Here is a 6,000-nt window from a genome sequence, read left to right on the forward strand (position 1 = left end):
ATATATATTTATATAGTAACTTAATGTATAATATTCTTTTTCAAATGTAAACTACTTCTTCTTTTAAAGTGACGGTCTGTGTTGTGGTTATGGGTGCTCATGGGGAGAAATACAAGAGTTGCTTGAGCACAGTGGTTTCTGGGGATGAAGGAGAACAAGTAGGACAGCTCCAGGGAGACCAGGTGGAAGAAGATCCTGAAGGTGTGTGAAAAGCAAGGGTCCTGCAGGGAGGGCTGGAGGGGGCTGCGCTGGGGGGGCTCCGGGGCCCTGGAAAGGGATTGCGAGCCGATTGCAAAGGCTCAGTGCAGCTCCTGAACCTATGTGAGTAGTGGGTAGGGTGAGTTCATGGTAGGAATTTAAAGGTATGGAAGAAAAGGGAAGCCTGTCCTGCCCTCAAAACCGACAGAGCTGCTTGAGTTTTGGTGAGTACCAGAGGCAGCTGAACGACTTCCAGTAGGCTGAGACACCCATTCTTATATTCTAATATGAAGAAGAAACTCCTCTTGGACCTTCAACCCAGGAGTGTAGACTCTTTTCCTTTATATGTTACCAAGGGAAAATACACCTTTTCTTCCCAACTGAATTAACTTGCTGCTCTCCTCATCCCTGTGACTGCAGCTCTGTCTACCTCAAGCACATTCAGTATCCACCCAAGTCTCTCTTCCTTCACACTTTTATTAGGGCTTCCACCCAAGTCCCATGCCCTCAGGCCCTCCAGTTCTCAATGTTTCACTGTTACACTGTTGAAGCAGCTGGTGACTTTACTGCACAAGTAAACACTGGTGAGATTTGCTCCCATCAGTTTTTCTTCCTGTCTCCCCAGGATCCTAAGTCCATTATGTTCCTTTTAATTTCATTCAGTTTTTTCCTTGCTTGCTCTGGGACTTATCATCCTTACCTGGATGAATACCAGGCAGCCACATTTCACAGGACATTTGGTACATTCACAGCAACTGAAAAGATTTGAGAAAACAAGGAGAAAACGATAATTTCTGCCAGCTGTTAGGGCTTTATATTGAGAAACTGGCCTCTTGCCTTTCATACCACTTGAGTTCCTGATTCTGGCTGTGGATAATAGCTGGCTGTTGACTTGTCTGTCTTTGGCAAACTTACAATTTGCTCCCTTAAGCCTATTCAAACAGATACGTTCTCAGAAGGTAGGCAGGAAGAATCTGTTCCATTAGGGATAGAAAGTGTGATATAGCTGAGGATGGTGCTGTGAAAAGTTACTGCTCTTCATGGATCTCTGATGAGAAAATTCTCCTTGATCTGCCCTTCCCTTCTGAACAAAGCTTTTGTAGGAATAAACTTAAGAGCCTATCCCATCAGTAATGGTTATCTTCTCCCAGCAACAGCGCACCTCATTAATGAATGAAAAAAGCGTTGTGTAAAGTAGGCTGTGTTGATTTTTTTTTTTTTTTAGGTCAGAAGCTATCCAGCAGGTTTATCCAACAAGCATCAACTAAGGTATGATTTGGGGGGAGAAGGAGGGGAAGGCAAAAATCTCATCACATGACAGGAGTGTATGTGGGTTTGTTTGGGTTTTTTTTTCCAATGTAAGATGTTACACCTTAGTCTCTCATTCCATTTCTAATGCACATGACAAATGGCATATTTATTTTCTGAAGTGATTTGATGTGTTTTCTGGAGAGTCTTCAAAGGAGTGATCGTAAACAGTCCTGCTGTATCGTAGAAAGTATTAATGAGTCTTTGTCATCTAGAGCCCCATCCTGTTCTAGTACAGAAGGGATTTAAAAAGCATGGGGTGCTTTCTGAGGACAAATACTGAATGTCCTTGTCCTAAGGAGTTTTCCCTGGACAGAAAATTAGAAGCATTGGATGCCATGATAGTAATTCTCATCAGTAATCCATTAGCCTGCACTAGATAGAAGAAAACTTACAAAAAGCATGCATACGATAACCTCTTAATGGAAAAAGTTTCCTTTGGATGCTTAATAGTTTTAAGTGATAAATGCATAAAGGACTGTATGTATCCTGAAAAAAAAAAAAGGAAAAAAGAAAATGGAGACATGAATATAGTTGTTTGCATGTAGTTCTTTAATACAGTTTTAATTACACTTAACTGGTTAAATGATGCAGATATTTTAGGGCACATATAATCAGATCTTTTAATGTGGATAATTGGAATTCATGTTTTTACTACCATCCTTAGCTCTCTGCAGCGCAGCTCAGTTGGTCATTTGGCATGTACTGGGCTTCTGCTAATGACAGTCTGCCTGTTTAAACAAGAGCATGCTGTTCTAAGCAAATTAAATTTCTCGCTCTTCCTGATCTTTTTTCTAATAGAGATTGATAAGGCTCATAGGAGGATGAAAATCTGTTTGTGGTATAGTGATTTCATAAGAGTTGGTTTCTGGGTCCACAGTATGAAGGAACTAGAGAGCAAAAACTTGCATACTATTGGATCTGCCATTTGGTAATTTTTCTAATGTACTTGGATATCTACAGCGGGACAGCGTCAATACAGCATAAGCTACCACTAAAATACTGTTAAAATTTTAGCTCTATCCTTTGGTTAAATGTTGATAGTTCAGTGGCTCCAGGAAAGATCAGAGACTTGCTTCTGCTCTTTGTAGAATAGTCTTTGTCTCTAGATACTATTTAAAATGTAATTAGGTATGGCAATCAAATGGCAGCAGGAGAGCCAGAAACAGAGATGTGTGTGTTGGCAGATCAGTGGGAGAGGGAGGAGTTCAGTCCCAGTGTCCTCATTCCAGACTAATGTTCTATGTGCTAGTCCTGAATGCACCCCTTGAGAAACAGTGGTGATTTGTCTTTGTGTTCTGACATAGCTGTTCTTTCTGCTTGCCCACTCAAGAAGTTGTACAAGCCTGCAAGGGACATGGAGATCATGAAGAAAGTGTGTAAGATCTTATGGGAGGAACTGTATGAATGGAATGGAGGAGATTAAAGGTTGATGACATGACTTCCATAAAGCCCACATTCTTTGGTGGGAGGAAGAGGATTTTTCAATAGCGAATAAAAGTAAATCTTCCTTTTCTGAAGTATTAGAATTACGGTGTCTCTCCAATCTGCTTGACAAGATGCCTAGTGTTTGGACAGATCTCAATGTTTATATGAGTATGTACCAAAATGTTAATGAATATTTATCCATGCATTGCCATCTTTGCATGTCATACTGAAACTGTAGGCCAGTGGTGCCTCCCGATATTTGTATTGTCTGTGTACATTTTCTTAAAGTAAATGAAAGCTTGTTTTATAAAGAAACAGTGGAGAGCTTTTGTCTGAACTCCTTTCAGATATATGCTTTTTACAGAGTAAGCTTTAACTTAAAGTGGATAATGTATTTCTGCAGAAATTTCTTATGAGGAAATACTAGTGTATACTTCTAACCCTGTGATAACCTAAAACAACCAAAGCCTTTTCCAATTTTTTTTTTCTTTTTATCCAGAACAGGAAGCATTCCAAACTGTCCTTCAAAACCACCACGTTCAGAGCCTCAAAGGTTTGGCACTTTTGTTCCTCTGTACGTGATCTTCCATCTATGCTATAAATAACTGTATTCAGGGTCTTCCACAAAAAAAGAACAACAATTATAGAACCAAACTTGCGCAGGGGAAGGGGTGGGGTAGGAAACAGGGATGACACCAGAATCCTTACTTACCCCTTCTCCCATCACATGAGGGCCCTTCCTTTCCATTTGTATAATCTGACCTGGTCACTTGACAGCATGTCAATAACAACATCTGCACACCATAGTTTGTTTATAAACATCTGTGTCACATCAAGTCTAGATGTGACAAGTTTTCTTTGTGCTTGGAATTTGCATTGGTTTAGTGAAAACAATGGTGTCATAAATGGTCAAGTCTCAAGAACTGACAGAGCCTTCAGCTGTGAATTTGGTCTTAATCTGAGCTAGGGAGAAATTCTGAGGCTGTGACCATGTATTCTGCGGTACTTGTTGAGCAGAAGAAAAACCTTCAGTTTCTTCCAGCTCGCAGGAAGAGCTGCATTTGTGTTTCTACCTGATGCAGATCTGCTCATATTTATCTCCTCAAGGATGGCTCATGGAATTCTGCTTTCCAGCTTAAGGAAAGATAGAGGTCTCCCTGCGTGAAAACTTGATGGTCAGCGTACATAGTCTGAGTGAGTTGGGAGCACCTAGAACAGTCACCCTCAAGCATGCTGTAATTTAAGCTGTGTTAGGAATGGGAGCTGGTAGAAGGAATAAGCAACTGAAGAATATAATGGTAAAAGTAGGCATTCTTGCTCTTCACGTAGTACCCTCCTCACACGGTACCTTTTCTTAAACATCTTGAGAGAAACACTGGCCAGCAGTGGGAGGAAAACAAATCTCAATTTCTCTCCCCCTCGCCCCCCACCTTACAGTTTAACAGTGCTTTTGCTAATTAGCCGCAAATTTGGCCTAAAAAATATCTTCTGTCCTAGATCTAAGTGTACAGTGTTTAATTCTTAAAGGACCATGCTAAAAATTCAGTTGTGCTTTGTCAGGTCACTGTTCTTTTAGACATAAATTTAACTTTTTCTCACAGATGTTTCTCTTAAAGCTAAAATTAAATGGGAGAGAGAATTGGAAATTAATTAATTATGTTTATTACAGATGACGCTTCAGTTTTCTAAAGTGTGCAGGTGTTTCCTCCTTGGCTTCTACTTTTAGCTCTTAGTTCACTACGTGTTGAATGTTTTCTCAGGATCACTTACCTCTGAGAGTACTCCAGATAACCGGCAAGAGACCAGAACAGAGAACAGAAGAGGAAGTGAAGCTTGTAAAAAGCTGCTTGCAGGAGGTCGAAAGCTCTCAAAGTTACAGCTCAAGATTGCAGTTTCTTCTGGCTGAAGTGGTTCACTTTTAAATGGTAAATGTTTTTTTTAATATACAACTTTTTTTATTGTTGATTTTGGTGCTATTTATGCTCTGAGCTCACATCTAATAAAAGAATGGTAATCGTGTATATTTGCTTTTATCTTCAGTGCACTAGCTACCTTCTGAATGCAAACTGATGTAACAACTCCATGTTCTTGGCTGTTGACAAAGCTGTTACCGCATCTAACGTGTTTTGTACGTGGAAGGAGATGGAGAAAATGGGAACCTTCTTGACCTTTTTACTTCTGCTGAGAACAGATGATCTGTGGAAAGGGGGCTTTACCAGTTTTAAATCAGTGTCTTCACAGTAATTTGGTGGGTGCACAGGTTTTTCATGTCAGGTTCTAGTGCATGTTGAACTTTGAACATAATATAAGACATAAAATTACCTCTCCCTGGCCTCCCTATATTATTTTTTGTCTCCTACCACTGTACTCATACTCAGCACTTTATGGGAGTGGGGGAATTGTTTTAACACATTCTCATCTACCACTTTTCTGCTCACTTTTCTGCCTTTCTCCCATTGCCTTTCTCTCCCATCCAGAGCAGCACAGAAACAAAAATTTCTCTTTTTAAAAAACTGCTCTATTATCCCCAGTTTCCCATGTTTGGGGATGAATTTCCTCTCTGCTTTATTGTGCTGGAGGTTGATTCCTTGCATGACTGAAATGTAAGATGCCATTATGTTTTGCCTGAGGAGGAGGAGTGTTGTGGTTTAACCCAGCAGGCAGCTAAACACCACACAGCTGCTCACTCACTTCCCGCCCCCCCCCCCCCCCCCCCCCAGTGGGATGGGGGAGAGGATAGGGGAAAAAAAAAAGTAAAATTCCTGGGTTGAGATAAAGACAGTTTAATAGGACAGGAAAGGAAGGGAAAATAGTAATAATAATGTTAAAAGAATTAGAATATACAAAACAAGTGATGCACAATGCAGTTGCTCGCCAGTCGCCGACTGATGCCCAGCCAGTTCCCCCCAGCCAGTTCCTGAGCAGTGGCTTCCAGCCAGCTTTCCCCCTAGTTTATATACTGAGCATGACATCATACGGTATGGAATATCCCTTTGGCCCCTTGGGGTCAGCTGTCCTGGCTGTGTCCCCTCCCAACTTCTTGTGCACTCCAGCCTACTCTCTGGT

The 6,000-nt window shown here is 41.0% G+C and overlaps 1 protein-coding gene across 4 annotated transcripts in view; it reads left to right on the forward strand.

Moving 5' to 3' along the window:
- Positions 1-5,627, forward strand: part of CARF (calcium responsive transcription factor) — a 38,058-nt gene extending 32,431 nt beyond the window's left edge. The window contains exons 16-21 of one of the 4 annotated variants that reach the window (XM_050899851.1): positions 70-201; positions 1,424-1,467; positions 2,814-3,006; positions 3,434-3,487; positions 4,695-4,859; positions 4,975-5,627. The gene's annotated coding sequence lies outside the window, so the exon portion shown is untranslated. The remainder of the gene's footprint in view (positions 1-69; positions 202-1,423; positions 1,468-2,813; positions 3,007-3,433; positions 3,488-4,694; positions 4,860-4,974) is intronic. The other 3 variants (XM_050899850.1, XM_050899852.1, XM_050899853.1) reach the window with 3 other exon arrangements.
- Positions 5,628-6,000: the final 373 nt, after the last annotated feature.

Source organism: Gymnogyps californianus, chromosome 7, assembly GCF_018139145.2.
Source record: "Gymnogyps californianus isolate 813 chromosome 7, ASM1813914v2, whole genome shotgun sequence".
In the NCBI taxonomy this organism is placed as follows: Eukaryota; Metazoa; Chordata; class Aves; order Accipitriformes; family Cathartidae; genus Gymnogyps; species Gymnogyps californianus.